At 32.9% G+C, this 18,404-nt stretch overlaps 1 pseudogene; it reads left to right on the forward strand.

The window, feature by feature from the left end:
• The first annotated feature begins 3,261 nt into the window (after nucleotides 1–3,261).
• On the forward strand, nucleotides 3,262–5,698 carry LOC124994305 (probable mitochondrial glutathione transporter SLC25A39; annotated as a pseudogene).
• The last annotated feature ends 12,706 nt before the right edge of the window (nucleotides 5,699–18,404 follow it).

Here is an 18,404-nt window from a genome sequence, read left to right on the forward strand (position 1 = left end):
TCTGGGTAAGCTGGAAATCCATATGCAATAAAATGAAATTAAACCCTGTCATTCACCCGTACAAAACTCAACTCAAAATGGATCATGGATCTAAGAATTAAACCTGAGACCCTTCAACAAATAGAAGAAAAAGTAGGCCCAAATCTTCTTCATGTTGGCTTAGGACCAGATTTCCTTAACAAGATCCCCAGAGTGCAAGAAATAAAAGCAAAAATCAATAAATGGGATGGATTCAAACTGAAAAAGCTTTTTCTCCGCAAAGGAAACAATCAAGAATGTGAAAAGAGAGCCTACAGAATGGGAGAAAATCTTTTCCACACACACTTCAGAGAAAGCACTAATCTCCAAAATTCATAAGGAACTTACAAACTTTACACCAAAAATACAAAGAACCCAATCAATAAATGGGCTAAGGAACTGGGCAGACATTTCACAGAAGAAGATATACAGGTGACAAACAAATACATGAAAAAGTGTTCAACATCTGTTTTAACTAGAGAAATGCAAATAAAAACCATCCTAAGAATGGTTTAATCATTCCAATTAGAATGACTATTATCAAGCAACAATAAGTGTTGATCTGGATATGGGGAAAAAGGCACACTCATATATTACTGGTGGAGTTGCAAACTGGTGCAGCCACTCTGGAAAGCAGTGTGGAAATTCCTCAGAGAACTTGGAATGGAACCACCATTTGACCTAGTTATCCCATTCCTTATTTTATACCCAAAGGACATAAAATCAGCATACTGCAATAAAGCAGCCACATCAATGTTCATAGCTGCTCAATTGAAAAAAGCTAGATTGTGGAACTAACCTAGATCACCTTCAATTGATGAATTGATAAAGCAACTGTAGTATATATACACCATGGAATACTACTCAGTCATAAAGAAAAATAAAATTATGGCATTTACTGGTAAATGGATGGAGTTGGAGAATATCATGCTAAGCGAAATAGGTCAAGCCCAAAAACCAAAGACTGAATGTTTTCTCTGATAAGTGGATGATGATACATAATGAGGGGGGTTGGTGGTGGGTAAGAGAAGAATGAAGGAACTTTGGATCGTGTAGAGGAACATAGGGTGGGTGGGGGTGGGGAAAGGAAAAATATCGGAATGATACAGACAGTATTACCCTATGTAAATGTATGATTACAGGAATGGTGTGACTCTTCATTGGGTACAACTATAGAAATGAAAGTTGTACTCCATTTGTGTACAATGAATCAAAATGCGGTCTGTAAATATAAAAAAAAAACATAAAAAAAGAAATTTTGTATAAAATTCCTTATTAGAAATGTGATTTGCAAATGTATCCTACAAATCTGCAAGTTTTCCTTTCATTTTCTTGATTGGTATCATTGGAAGAACAGTTTTATATTTGGAAGTCCAACATGCAGATTTTTTCACTTTCATTTTTGTTTTATATCAAAAAAATATAGGGAATAGTAGCACCTAAGTTTTTGTTTTTCTAAGAGTTTTGGAGTTATAGCTTTAACATTTAGATAGATGACCCATTTTGAGTTAATGTCTGTCTGGTGGAATGGAGGAATTCAACTTCATTATTTTTCATGTAGTTATTTATTTGTTATGTCTGTAGTTTTGAGCAATCAACAGACACTTTGACAGAAAAATCCTGAGAGAAGTGTTGAATCAGTAGTTTTTTATAAACTTCTCATATGATTCACAGGCAGACTGAGTTTGAGAATGACAAGATTAGAATTATTTATTGGACAAAATAAAAAATAAAACTCTGTAAAACAAAGGTGGGATTGGCAGTATGAGAGGTGGCGGGAAGATAATTTTATTGAAAAGGGGTTGGATTTTCATTATGCAACAGGGAGCAGAACTTCATGATGATGAGGGTCAATGTGTGACCATGGAGAGGTTACCTTAAGGATAAACACACGTATGTCATTGGAATTGAGGTCAAGAAAGTGTGAGGCCTGGCTCCACTGTGTTAATGGACTCTAATGACAAATTTCACTGGAGACCTCATGTTATTTATAAATATTTAATTCTGCATAAAGAATTGTGCAAGTTAAAGTGACAGTATTGCCTTGATGTTTTTAGGTTGTATCAACACTAGGATATAAATGATATATAATGAAGAATCAAATATTACCTTTTTATTCATTTGTCTTCAATGGTGAGGATATTGTAACTTCATGATGAGATTTATTAGCAACGTCATTGGAAGTAACTCGCTTCTTTTTTTCTTTTCTTTTCTATTTTTTTTTTTTTTTTGCCGGGGGTGTGTTGGGAGGGTTACTGGGAATTACTCAGGGGCACTCGACCACTGAGCCACATCCAGCACTATTTTTTTGTTTTTTATTTAGAGACAGGGTCTCACTGAGTTGCTTAGTGCATCACTTTGGCTGATGCTGGCTTTGAGCTCTCCATTCTCCTGCCTCAGCCTCCTGAGCTGCTAGGATTACAAACACGTGACACCACGCTGGGCTGGAAGTGACTCACTACCAGCCCAGCAGTGTGTAATGGCAAGCTGTTTTTGGTAAGTATGTTAATCGGCATTCCATTCAGGCAGGCTATGTCAGCAAATAAAATCACAAATGAGCTGGTCATGGTGGCACACGCCTGTAATCCCGGTGACTTGGGAGGCTGAGGCAGGAGGATTCAGAGTTCAAACTCAGCCTCGACAATTTAGAGAGGCCCTAAGCAACTCAGAGAGACCCTGTCTCTAATAAAATGTAAAAAAAGGGCAGGGGATGTGGGTCGGTGGTTAAGCACCCCTGAGTTCAATCCCTGGTATCTAAACAAACACATAATAAATTACAAATGAAGGGAATCAAATACTAATATCTTCAGTAAACAGAAAATGAAAAGGCCATAAAAATAAGCACTTTTTGTTCCTTCCTGTGCTTTCTACCAATTAAAGAAAAAAAAAGAAAGCAAGTTAAATGTAAAGTAAATGTTACTTTCATAACTATTAAAGACAATACTGGACTGATGTGATCCTACAATATGCACAATCAGAAAAATGAAAAATCATACTCCATTTATGTATGATTTGTGAAAATGCATAAATGTGTTTTACTGTCATGTACAACTAATTAGAACAAATAATTTTTTTTAAAAAAATACTGGAGAATCTGGCCTATTTTGCAGGAAAGCAGAAACTTAGAATAGATTCACCTTGTCTATCTTAGTCTGCTTTAGCACTCTAACAAAATACTACATATGGAGTGGTTTACCCAACAGAATTTTAATTCATACAACTCTGCAGGAAGGGAAGTCCAAGATGAATGTGCCAGTGGATCCCATGACTGGTAAGGAATTCTTCCTGGTTTGCACTTTTCTATTGTGTGCTTATGTGAACTTTGTTTGGTGTGTGCTCATGGAAAGAGATAGATGCATATTAATTTTCACCTCCAGATATCATCTCATTAGGAGTTAGTACTTCAATGTATAAATTTTGGAAGGACACAGATATTCAGTGCAATACATAGTCCTGGCAATAATGGATCTCCTGTATAGAAATTGTACTGATAAGCTACCTGTGTAATTGAGAATAACTAAAATAACATATGTTCAGCTTGTCAGACCTAATTTCAAAGTAGAAAGACAAAGTATAAGGACAATGTACAGATACTTAGATGCTTTTCAAAATCCATCTTTCAGTGATAGAGTGAAGGGACACAGTGAGGAAAACAATGTTGAACCTACAGAGATCCCTGCTCATGGATAGAATAACCAGGAGTGGAACTAAACCAATATATCACATAGTTTGGACAAATTAACTCTTTGACTTTGATAATTAATCTCATGAGCTCAAAATCATAGGGAACTCTTTGGGATAACTCTTGGCATTCTACTCCAGAAAATTGTATTTTGATTTTCATAAGGTACTGTACCCAATACCAAATACTGTTCGTCTTTAAACAAAGGTGACTTGGGAGATTCAGAATGAGATTTTTGACTTTGAAGATAGATAAATGAGTTCAGCAAATTGTTGTAGAGTTTCTACAAGCTGGAAAGGACAAGGAAATGGGTGCTGTCTCATAGACTCCAGAAATAATGCAACCCTGCCAATAACTTGGTTTTAGTCCATTTCAGACTTCTAACATCTAGAGCTTTAAGATAATAAATTGAAGTTTTCTTAAGTCACTAAATTTGTGGTAATTTGTTAATGCTCAATAGTTACATAAGATAATCAGTGTGAGAATCTTAGAATATTTACTACTTTTTTATTAAATTTATCACCTAGAAATCTGGCACAGTACCATAAAGTAACAGCTAACAAAACACATTCAGCAACTAGTTGAGTACTTAGAACCCTGCAATTCAAAGAGCTGTCCACTGACAGCAGCCTGACTATTCCTAGGACGCTCCTAGAAATGTAAAAACCATATCTCCCTCAAGCCCTAACTGAATCAGATTCTACTTATGAGTAGGTTCCCAAGGCAATTCATGATTACATAAGATTTAGAAACCCTGATTTGATGCATCTCACATTTATAATTACAGATTTTTCTTGGTTTCTCACTCTTTAAGATGCTTACTCTAGGGGTAAATATGCATGCTCCTTGCACCACGATCTGCTATGGATCCACTGGGCCCCTTGGTGACTCCCCAGGCCTGCACCTGCTTAGAACCAGGATTGAAACAATGGGTTGACTGATCAGGACCTTGGGCGCATTAGCCTCCTCCAACAGATGTTAGCCTCTGGGGCTGGGACTCTGGTCACCTCCCACTTCATGACATCAGTGAATGTGGAGAAGGTCCACTTGCAGTCCAGCGCCCCTCAGTAGTCAGCTAGTTGAGGACTTCCTCCAGTCTCTGGAACTTCTCCTACACCAAATCACCCTCCTCTCTCCAATCCACAGGGCAGTGCCTCCTGCACTGCAGTGCTGTCCTGGAGCCCCTGTCCCTATGCTCAGATCGTACCCTGTACCTGGTTTCATGATCCTATCCATTTCACTGGCACTGTGGATGATTTTGTGAGGATTGTGAGACATGAGGGCTCCAGGACTCTGTGGAGCAGCCTCCCAGCCACCCTGATGATGACTGTGCCAGCTACCACCATCTACTTCATTGCCTGTGACCAACTCCAGGCCTTCCTCTGTGGGCAAGCCCTGACTTCTGACCTCTATGCACCTGTGGTTGCAGACACACTCACTTGCTTGGACACTGAGCCAGTGATCAACCGCCTTGAACTTGTGCAAACAAAGCTGCAAGCTCAGCATGCATCATACCGTGAGCTTGGCACCTGTGTCAGCCTGTGGTGTCACAGGGTGGATGGCACTCACTATGCTGGAGTGGGGCCCCACAGCACTTCAAGAAGTGCCCTTCTCAGCTCTGCACTGGTTCAACTATGAGGTGGTGAAGAGCTGGTTGAATAGGCCCAGACCATGTGACCAGACATCAGTGGGCATCAACTTTGTGGCTGGTGGCATCTCAGGGACATGGCAGTCATCTTGACTCTACTTCTGATGTGGTGAAGACACAGCAGCAGGTTGTGCTGGGAGCTTTAGAGGCTGTGAGGGTGAAGCCCCCATGTGCTGACTCCCTGGCTGCTGCTTTCCAGGATTCGGGTTGACTCAGGTACTACGGGTCCCTTTGCAGTCTTCCTCCTGAGGATCAAGTCTGCCCACTCCCATGACATCATGATCAGCACTTATGAGTTTGGCAAAAGCTTATTCCAGATGCTCAACCAGGAAAAACCTCTGGGTCATTAAAGGGGGACTGGAGATGACCTCCAGCCTTCTGTGTATGGGGTGCAGGGGAGACTGAGTCAAGTGCCTTTTCCTCAGCACTCAGAGGAGGGGCCTTACTTTCCTTTTCTCCCAACCAAGAACCCCAGGTAGGGATCCCCACAACACTGGGCCCCAGACCTTCCACAGACCCAGCTTTCTTCCTGTTGCTACCTCTTTCCAAGATCATCACTTTCCCACCCCCAAGTTCAAGACCAAATCTGATAATTTAAAAAAAAAATTGCTTGTTCTATAAGATGTCTTCACATAAATATCATTTTGAACTTATGTCCTCTTCAAAATGTCCTCAGTGTTGACATAAAATTTATTGACTGGTATTAATATGATGTCACACTGAATCTGAAATGGGGTGATTACTTTAAATCTTTCTTTGTTACTTCTTTTATTTTAAAAACAGAATCATTTTAGATGAAAGCAGTCCATATGTAAATCATCTGACTTTAAACTATTTTCTATCTGAAAACAAGTATCACAAAATTTCTAGTTTTGCTAAATTTCATTAAATTATAAAACATGGCAATGTATATTCAATACTTTAAGTGCCCAAATGAAAGAAACCAGAAAGACATCCTGTAACTTTAAAAAGTAATAGCCATAGAGAATGGCAATGAATAATTTTATCCATTTTTCCTTTTTATACTTAGGAAAATATGGATAAATGATTTTTCTCATCCTGAGCTAAACCATGGCCAAATTTTATTACATGAGATGAGGTTGTTAATCATGTATTTATTTAAAAGTTTTGATACGTAGGATTTTTATAAGTTCATATGTAAAACTGATTCCCTAAAGAAAAAAGTACACTGTATTTTGAAACACACACACAGTTTCACACATACACTGACACATACATACACATTTACACATACTCATATTTTATGAATGACAGAAATTTTTACTGAATGAATAAATTACAGATGACATTTTAACCTTCTCTGTGTGTGTGCATGTGTGTATATATCATATATCTTTATGTATATTACATATTTTATATATAATATATATCATATATCTTTATGTATCATATATTTTATATATATCTTATAAAATGTATATATAAGATGTATATATATGTATGTGTGTGTGTGTATATATATATATATACATATATTTATCTTTATTTTGAAAAGTGAAAATGAATTGTTTCTGTGGCCAGAAATTAAAAGGTAAATTATTTTATTTTATTTTCATCTATATTTACATGGAAGACATTTTAAATATTTTTATTTGTTGCTGGACACAATACATTTATATGTGGTGCTGAGGATCAAACCCTGTGACTTCCCTTACACATGCTAGGCAAGTGCTTTACCACTGAGCTACAATCCCAGCCCCTATGTAGAAGCATTTTTTAAGTCAGAATTCACAAGCACTTATAAACATTATAAAAAAGCATTTTTTATCTATCCCTTTGCCCTTGTCAAAATTATTTTGTAATAGACAATAACTTAAAAAACATGTTTTACTGCATTTTCAAATATGTATTTATTATAATGTTTCACAAATTCTTTTGTATGAAATACAAAAGTCAAATCAAATGGGATCATTACTTAATTTTAAAGCTTTATTAATATGGAAATGGTTATACTTATATTTTAAAAGGGCGATAAGAAAATACATGTACTTTTTTCTAAATGAAAATTCATATAAATCTGACTTCATCTAAATAACAAAAATACAATATGGTTTCTAATGCAGAACATATTCAAAGCATATTTGTTATATGTTACACTTAACTTTGTTAGGAAAATCTTATATATTTCCTACCCATAATTTTTATTGATATATGTATAAATTCATATCTATTTACCAATTGATTAATTGGTCAATTGCTTTATGTTTATGCACATGTATAGTTTCTTTGGAAGTAATTATATGCTATAGTAGGATTAAGGGATCAGAAAGCATAAGGTCCCAATCTGTTGACTTACAAAGAGATGCTGAGGATCTCAAATTCCTGTTTTAAATTTTGACTGCCTTGTTTTAAAAAGAATGTGAGATTTGAATATTCTTATTTCTGCATTGATCAAAGTAACAGAATGGAATTTTACATATCAAGCATTGTGGAAATGATAAATAATGAATATGAAATGTTTAGCAAAGGGCTTGACATATAGAAAATATATCCAATTTTGTCCTGGGGTTGTGGTTCAGCAGTAGAGCACTTGCCTAGCACATGTGAGGCACTAGGTTTAATCCTCAGCACCCCATAAAAATAAATAAATAAATAAGTTATAAAAAATGTTGTATAAGTATACATCCAATTTTACTTAAGATCATTACCAATTCTAAAGTTCCATTTTCAGAAAACTAGTTTCTCTTCATTTCCTTTGCTCTGTATTGAATGAGAACATAGTACAACATTTCTACCGATTATTCCACTGTGCTCTTTCCCTTCTCCTTTCAGGTCACTGAAGTTACAGCACTTAATTCAGCTGTTAACCATTTTAACCTGAGGGGTTGTTGAAAATAAATCCTCTTTAGAAGGCTTTCTAAGGTCCACTGATGATTTCAAAATAGCTTGAGAATCAATCAGATTAGGTAAAACATTTTCTACTCAAACATCTATTAGAAAACTGGTGTTTGTATAATGATTCTTTGACATTGTGAACCTCTATCATTTCAGATCTACAAAATGCATACCAAAAATTAATACAGAAAGGCAGATTTGTCCCAGTGAGGACATTTTCTGAAAATTATCATTTTCAACTAGCATTAAATTAATACAGCAACTTTCTTTGAAAATTACTAGTTGATGTTTTATGAATTTCCCTCTCTCCCCACCTTCCCATCTCACTCATACATATATATGATATATATGACATTTAATTGGTTATATATGATATATATTATGTATCATAAATAATTGAAGGGTTATAGAAGTGAGTGAAAATTGGAAATTTAGAATATGCTTGAAAATATTTCATATCAGACACAGTTAGAAAACCTGAGTCTGATAGCATTTAGTTGTTAACTTTGAAGAGTCATTCAACCTAACTAGACTGCATCTAGCAATCACCTATTAGGATTGTATTATGTCTAAAACACTGTAAAATATATCTCTGAGATATCTGTTACCATGAAGTTCAGCTTTTCTCAGGAAGAAAGTATATCTCATTTATTCTATCAACAAATTCCTGGAAGGTTTCCACTGTGTAGTACTCTTCTAATAAATGTTAATATACAAATTATACAATTTAAAGAATTTGATGAAAATTTGAATGGAAATTTTCAAGATCAAGAGGTACAGTAGAGTACATCAAATAATACATAAAGCACATACATCCAAATTCTAAGATACTTTAAAGATTAAAATTTTAAAAAATTTAATACAATTAGCTTTCCACAAACTTATTCTCTTATGCAGGCATGTGTGCTTTCATGTAAAGTTAAGGACAAAATTTTATTTCTAAACCAAATGAGAAATTGAAACCTTTATAGTATTCACATTATCTACTCTGATAACTTGCTTTCACTTCTAGTGGGCTCCCAATAAACATCCGTTGAGTTAAAGTAACACTAAAATGTTGACCTCCAAAGTCAAACACCAGAAATATGTTGTCATTTTTGAAAGAAATTGGTTTTACATAATTTGCAAAACATCTAAAGGTACTGCTATCTCTTGAACAATTTAAAACTGAGGGGAACTCATTCCTTCAGTCGCTGTGGCAAATGAGCAGCTGACTGCATTTCAAAAGATACTTCACTGATTTCAAGTACCCTTTACCATAGAAAATCAAGAATATCATTGAAATGGTTTCTAAAGAAAGAATTTCAAGGGAAATTGCCACCTGGTTCGTTTGGAGATTAAAAAAAGACTATGCCAATAATATTAACATGGAATGTCAACTCTCACTAAACATTCCTAAGTCCTAATTGGCACTAAGTAATACAATTTCTAGCATATAAATTGAATTTGTTTTTATGTGTCAACCCTTATATGTATTATATGAACTTAAAGTTATAATTGTCCTATTGAGCTAACAGTAAAATATGATTTTTCATATCCTGCATGGAAAGAAACAAGAAAAAAATGGATCTGAGTTTGAAAGTTGAATTGTCTAATCAAGATTTAAGTTCTGCTGTTAAATTACATTGTCAACCTTGTAATAAATTCTGATTAAGAATTTACACCTTTGTGAACAGATTAGCAGAGCTAATTGATTTTGATCTGTTAACTTCAATTTGCAGTTTAAAAAGGTGTAACCTCACCCAGATTTATGATTTGAAGCTCTTATGTTGGAATTAATGAATTTTCCATCTGATCTTATGTTCAGAAGCATTTTGGTGAAGTTCATATATTTCTCTGGGTGGAAATTATTTGCTTTAATTCCTGGCATTGCATATGTTTCTAAGAATGTCCCCATTTTTAATCTCCAAACATATGAAGCAATAATTTTATTTCTCATTTATGATTTGTAATCACAGCAGCTTCTACTTCCATGCAATTATGATGAGAACTTATCCTATGTCTTTATCATCTCGTCTTCCTCCTGGACTTTGCCTGCAGTGATAGACATATGGTTGGAATGTTCTAATTTAGTTGTTAACAGACCATATTGCACATAACAATCATTTATCATAGAAGCTGTTAGAAACTCTGGAAAAAGGCAGTCACAATAATTATACATTATCCCTTGTAATTATATTTTAAGTTTCTAACAATCGTGGTTTGTAGGAATTCATTACATGACAACAAGCTCTTTTTCAAAATTAATATGGAATCTGAGTGTGGGGCTCTTATTTCATATACTTCATTAAAACTAGGCAACAAATTAATTTTAAAAATGCTTAGGCTACTTAAACCATATGATCCTATATCATACAAGTCTTAGACAAATTCAACTAATTTTAACATCATAAAAATTAACTTTTTGTTTACACAAACATTAATAAAACTTATTGAGTTTAAGTTAGCCTTCAAATAATTTCAGTATTATTTATAAGAAGAGGTATTTGCTGTTTTAATTAGTACCATGAAAAAAATTTAGGCTTTTCCATTAAAATTATAATAATATCACTTACTTAAAAAATTATAAGGTGTAAAAACTCTAAAAAAAATCTAATTTTTTACTTTCCTTTATACTACCTCTACTCAAAAAAAAAAACTTAATCTCCTTAAGATCTCTAGATTTCACCACTTTAATTCAGATTGATTATCCCTTATTTATTTTCCCATTTTCTACATGAATCAATTAAGACTGTAGGTATTTATGTAAATTAATTGAAGTAATAACTACTTTTTTATTACTCATTATGTGTGCTTATTTTTTGCTTTAGTCAGTTTGGTTGTCTGGTTTATTCTCTTACTATTGTTTTGTATATACCCTCAAATCCATGTCCTCTTCACCCTCCTACAAGTGTGGGACAATGGTCACATGACTAAGACGTTGCCTTGGGCAAAAAATTTAAGGAGACATAAAAGAAAAACCCACATAATCAAGATAAATAATATTTAATGCAACATTTAAAAATGAAAATTAATGCAAAAATTTGCTAAAAGTAAAATACCAACTTATAAGTTCAGACAAGATCAGTATTTTTCCTTTTGTCTCAGGTGTCAACATGACTCAGGAAGGCATCTGTCTGCCAAAGTCATATATCTCCCCATTATCTGCTAATTTAACTTCATTCTATTCCAATGCCTTGTCAATTCTTTGTCTTTTTCGTATGCAAGACTAGGTATAATATTGGAAAGAACAGAAACTGCAGTCAGCTTAATTGGAGTTCATGTTTCTTCTTTGCTGTATATTATTTGTTTACTTTGATTATTTTACATGAATAACCAAGATCTTAGTTAATCCATGTGTAAAATTGGGGCACACATAAGAGATAATCAACTTGAATTAAGTAAGTAATTACAAAATGTGGTAGCTAACTTTCAAAAATGCACACTATTAGAGAACATCTCCATTATAGGAAACAATGTCAGCTAGTACTCTGCAATATTTGTGGAAGTTGAAATCATTTGCGCAGTTATTTTTTTAAAGAGTGCCTTCACTAGTAAATTGCAAGTTAGGGTTCAATTTATTTCTTTTCCAATAGGTGTCTTTTTCCAAGTATATATAGCATAGTGTCTTATAAATAGTAGACAATCAAAGTAAACAAACAAAATTATTTTTCTATGATCACTGAGTATATGATCTTAAACTTGTGTTCACTGATTTTCTATTCTCCAACATTCTAATAGAAGATCTATGATAAAGTATTCAAATCATTTACCTTATTGAAAGACTTCACAACATGTTTAGCATGGCAAGTTTATGCCTAGACTTTCAGGATATTTTAACAACCTTAAAGCTTATTCTTTTAGTCTAGTGTGTCAGAAATAGAATTCTCCTGATTATCTTCTGTTGTGCTTTAAATACATAACCTATAATTCAACAATTATTTATTTTAATAAATCTTGAAACACTAAATAAAAATTTAGATTCTTAAATGACTTAAGGTACATTTTTAAAAAAGGTCAGAAGAATACTTAATAGCCAAGCATTAAAGCTATTTGCATACTTTTGGCAATCTAACTGTTGAACAGAAATGAAAAATATTACTTAGAAACCAGGATGTAAACAGATCAAAATTTACCTAGAAATCCGTGTTGTGAATTCACTACTTCCTTGCTGTATGACTTTCACAAGCTTCAGAATTCTCACCCGTATAATTTTGTAAAACTCACTGCCATTTGCAAGCCAAAAAATGCCCTTCTCAACTCTGTGACACGATACAAATATTTATCCTTATTGATATATTTTTTACATAGAAGATGAATTTTCTGATCTAGATGAATTTTGGGAGTTGATAAAATTTATTCTAGCACTGTACTGAATTTACCTAATGTTGTGATTATACCTTTTTTTTAAAGACCAAATCCACCAGAGCTAAGCAATTTACAACATATTTGTGGCATTTTTCTTCAGGAAATTATTGTCCTTTCTCTTTGAAGCAATAATTGGTTCTCCACTAAATTATGAGGAGTGGTTTTCTGTCCCCAGAGATTTCATTGCTTCAGAATATGTATCAAAATTCATCTCAGGTGTCTGCAATCCAGTATGTGTGTTTCATCTTTAGTCATGATGCCATGCTTCAAAGGACAGCATAATAGGAATGTGTTACTCCATGACAGCTAACAGCCTTGCTAAGAAAATCTCGGCCCTAGAAAAACATAAAAATCTTAAGTCTAAGTTGTGATCAAGTTAAGTTCTCCTCACACCCAGACTGATTCACAAAAAGCTGAGTCTGAGGTTACTAGGCTGTAAAATAATAGTGCTGCTGTAAGGTGATCATGGAACTTTCTTTTATTTCCCTGAAAATACACTTTATCAAATCTACTGGATTCAGTGACCAAGATGAAAGATAATATGTGAGACAAGGTGTTCTCATGTGAAACTAACACAACTTTTGGTGAACATGAGAAAGTTACAGCAATTATATTTTATAGATTTTCAATTAAGTCACATAAGAAGAAGCATTCAGGGTACAAGCTCTCAAAATATATTTTCAAATATTTTGAATACATAAACAAATGTGACTTATCTATGAACCTATTTTATATCAATCATATGATAGCCTAGAAATTACACAAAAGACTTCCAAATTTTTCCAACAGATTCACTGAATTTAACTACTATGAATTTTATAAATGAATACTTTCTGGGAATAATCTGCCTATAAATCCAAAATCACAGTTTAACACATGATAACTTTGCAAATATTTGTAAATTTGTATTTTGTTAATTTCACATACTACATTTAGTGTTATATACGAGGAAAGTGTGGATTTTATTGTCACTAGTAAACTCAAATGTTGACAGTTTTATTTACAACCAAAATTAAAGTACACTTGAAAAATCAGTAAAAACAAATTAAGTTTTCTTCTTAATTATACACCTGAGGAATGTAAATAAAATCAAAGACAAGTGAGGCCATGATGGCACATGCCTATAATCCCAGTGGCTCAGGAGTGTGAGGCAGGAGCATCACATGTTCAAAGCCAGTCTCAGTAACTTAGCCAGTCCCTAAGCAACTTAGCAAGACCCTGTCTCTAAATAAAAAATGAAAAGGGTGGGGATGTGGCTCAGTGATAAAGTACTCCTAGGTTCAATCCCTGGTACCTAAATAAATAAATGAATAAATAATTTTAAAAAATCAAAGACATTCAGCACCAGGGTTAATGTTAGAAACATTCCTGTAATATCAGTATACTGAGAAAGAAAAGTATGAGTGCTTGCAGGTACCAATTTCCTGGCTACTGATGAATCAGAATCCAAAGACCAATTTTTTTTAATGTTAGTACACCACATCATAGTGAATATTATTATTATTTATTTATTAAAACTATTAATTATTTTATATTATTTCATATTATACATAAATGGAGTTTAACTTACTCTAATTAGGATCCTATTATTACAGTTGTACATGATGTGGAGTTTCAATGGTCATGTATTCACCTATGAGCATAAGAAAGTTATATCAGATTCTTCCTACTTTCTTTCATATTCCTTTTCTTCTCCCTTCCCTTCATTCCCCTTTGTCTAATCCAATGAACTTCTATTCTTCCCTTCCCCTCATTGTGTATTAGCATCCAAAATACACTTTTTTCATGTATATCTAAAAAGAATAAAAATGCAAATTAAAAAATAAATGCAAATTTACTTATGAAAACCTAAGATATTTCATCACCGTAAATTTATGTCCAATCACATGTAAATATGTTAGACATACATTTAGATTAAAGTGAAGAAATTGTCTTCTTTTATATGGTCATAAGAAGATCTCTCTCTCTACAGAAAGAGAGAAAGAGAGAAAGAGGAAGAGGGGGTGGGGGAGGGAGAAGGGAGGTGGGGAGAAAAAAGAAACCTTTGATATTATTAAAAGAAATTAATATTATTTATATTGATATTTAATTAATACTATTATTAAATTAAAAGACACCTTTTATATTATTCTGGAAATATCCACCCAAACACTTAAATATTTGTTTTATTTCCTGTCCTAAGAAGATACTAATTTCTACGATACCATGTAATTTGTGGTATACATTATCTATACAATTGAATATGACATATTCAATTCCATATTAATCATCTTTTTGCAGTCAAATATGATGATAATTGTAAAAAATGTTTACAAAGGAAATAAAAACCAACAAATACCTCATAGACTAATAATAAAAATTTAGCCTCTGAATTAGCCAAGGGCAGCATAAAATGAATTTAAATGCATTAGAAAAGCTGCAGTAAAAAAGATGTAAACTAAAATATATGAAAAAATCTATATATTCATACTTAAAATTATCATTATTTTAGCCCAAAATATGAATACGTCAAAATTTGTCTCTGACTGATTTTCTATAGAGTGCTTGATAAAATAAGAATTGTGCACTGCATGAAAAACCTGTCATACAGTTCTGCCATTTCCAAGTATCACTCCTTAAAACATCAGTTTTCCCCAGGGAGTCTAGTGAGCACAATGTACAATGTGATTCTTTAATGGCATGGATATGAACAAAGTGAATGTGCCCAATACATAGATGAATTAGGCAAGAAGGAAAATAATATTAGACATTAATGTTAATATTTAAGACCACTTTAATAATTTAAAAAATGTGAACCCAATTCTCAAATTAATTTTAACCTGCTTAAAATTATATTTCTAGTGTAGTATAGTTGATAATTGGCTCCTTTAGTTTGCTCCATTTATCTAGCTAGCTAGCTTCCTTGCTGAGACTAAAGGATACATATTGGTATCCAAGGATGCTAACTTGAACATTAGAAAACAAATGTTATTTTTCTTAGATGATTTTCTTTATCTTTAGTATATTAATTTAAGTCTAGGGTAGCAAATTTTAGAAATAAATATCAATTATAAAATATTAGAATAGTCAGAAAACTAACATGATATTATTATTTATATCAGTGATAAAATATTTAAAATCATTCATGTGTTTTGAAAAATTTATCTGTTCAAATGACTTCAGAAAGGAAAAATGAAAATATTTTTTAGTAAATTAAATAAATAATTTGAAAGACAAGGAGGTTCACATGAATATGACACGGAACTTTCTAACTTAAACCGTCTGGATGAGAAACAGCTGGTTTCTTGTGATTAGAACGTTCCACTAATAGATATCAACATCAAAGATCTGAGTGACAGTTTGTTCCATGATGAATATGAAGGGTTTCAGGAACTGAAGGCATTTTGTACTAAAGCAATATTTATGATTATATTAGAAGTTCATTGTGAAAATTTAATATTTGCTATTCATTATAATGTCAAATGCAAGCTATGTCAATATCATATCTTATATGATTTTATACAGCAATTACAAAGAGACCATGACAAGGTTGTGGGAGTGGGGAATGAGGTACTTATGTAAATGTCTTTGAAAGTCATGAAAGCTAATGATAAACACTTGTGAATAAACTACCCAATCTAAGAATATCACCAACACAGATGAAGCACACGTTGCCTTCTTACTAGAAATATACCTGATCATTTTAATTCCTTCATTGTTATTCTTTCAAATTATATTTTCACCATTCTTAGAATAGTTAGGGAAGTAGTTACTCTGGTCACTACACTTAGAAAGTATTTCTTTATCATGATTCTGAAAGCAATATGCTTTTTAAGAATGAATGTTCATTTTTCTCATGATCTAGCCATCAGTGCTGGCAAATTAAGAGACAGAACTAAAATCCACTCTTGTGACTAGCCCCTGGGAGGATATTTTATTTCTCTATATTCCTTAAGTCCTTGAGGAAAAAAAAAATAAGTACCTGCTGTGAATATCAAGTTCCACAGGTATGTAGAACACAGACATTACTTTTGAGGGCAAGGACTTGAATGATTGACAGAATTAATTAAGGAAAAAAAGGATTTAGTGAATGTGTCAAAGAGTATGAATTGCAAAATTTCTTCCATGAGGGCATTTTCCAGAGTACCAAGCATTGTCTTTTCTTCCCTTTGAGTTTGCTTGATTAAATATAACATTGAACAATTCATATCAATTGTTTTTATGGATATATACAGAGAGATGATAAAAATAGACTGAAACAGAAACAGAAATACACCTGAACACAAATTGGTGTAGAAGTGGCACCAATAATATTTAATAATGATTATTTGTATTACTAGAGGGATCTAAATGTTATTTTATTATATGACAACATTTTCATATAATCTATCATCTCATGTAGCTTCACTAGCTCAATATCTCTGTCTTGTGTGCTTATGGAAAGAAATCGAATATTGTGTTTCTCATGCTTATTCATCACCATATCTCTCAACCTCTGTTTCTTATTTTCCATCTCCTCATCTTTATAAAACAAATTTTGGATAACAATGTTGCTTTCATATGTATATCTTGGTTTCATATATATCAGGGATTGAACCCAGGGTTACTTAAAACAGAGACACATCTCCAGCACATTTTATTTTTTGTTTTGAGATAGGGTCTCACTAAGTCCTTAGCCTCTTGCTAAGTTGTTGAGGTTTGTGCCAAACTTGCCATCCTCCTTCCTCAGCCTTCAGAGTCACTGGACATATATGTGTGAGCCACCATGCCCTGACGGTTAGGTTCTTAACATCAGTAATAATGTTGATTTTTTTTTATACATAAAAGCAGTTATTAGTATTTGTCAAAGTGTGTTTTCATTTGTAATGATATTTTAGTCATTAGTGACTTTATTTTTTAATTTAAAAATGTTTATATATATATATTCTTTTTACAGTTTCTAGCAAAAGTCAGAACTGATTTTATTAGTACTCTTTTAATTTTCTATTTTCTATTGACTTTTCATGAAGTGTCTTTTTTATTATTAACATTTAACAAATTTGTTTTCATAGAATTTTGTCTGTGAACCTCCAAGGATGCAATTGGGTAGTGCTTTATGTTAGAGAAAATTTGAACTTATTTCTATCAAGTGTAGATTAGAGCTATCAATCTAGTTTCACTTTAATTTCTTGCTTTGTACTCCATGCATTTGCAAAGTGGTATAAATTGGATCTCTATGCCTATGTGACAGAAGGCTCACTCTTGTTTGCAAAATATCATAAGAGAATTGAATTGTTTTCTCCCTGCCTTTCAAAACGTTGGGTAGATTTCTAATTATTCTCCAGACAGAGATTACCATGAGATTCATCACCTTGAAATATATAAAAATTCAACAATAATGATAGATGCACCCCCATCAATTATTTCCTATCCCCTAGGTTACATTTACTGCCTAATAATCTTAAACTATCAAAAAGGTAGCTAACCATAATTTGAATGAAAAAGTTACATTTCTAACATTACTGCTATTAATAATATGAATATATGAATGTGTATGACAATCACATTGATATCAGTACATTATCAGCCTTATATTAATTTGCTTCATATGAGAAGAGTTACTGAATTGTCAAAGACTTGGAAAGGAATTTGTACAAATTAAAATTGAGGAAAGAATTTATTTTCCTTTCACTCTACATGGTTTCCAAGGGTCAGGGTCTTCCACTTTCAACATTTCTTAAAACCTTATTAAGATATATATTTCATACATATTTCTTGTTCAGGAATAGTCTTTCTCTAATCAAGGCTGATAATAGTATAAGAAACCTAGAAAATCAATAGATCCCTTGCCTTTTATTAAAGTTGATAACAGAAATAAGGTATATATACACATAT

Source organism: Sciurus carolinensis, chromosome 10 (assembly GCF_902686445.1).
Source record: "Sciurus carolinensis chromosome 10, mSciCar1.2, whole genome shotgun sequence".
NCBI lineage: Eukaryota > Metazoa > Chordata > Mammalia > Rodentia > Sciuridae > Sciurus > Sciurus carolinensis.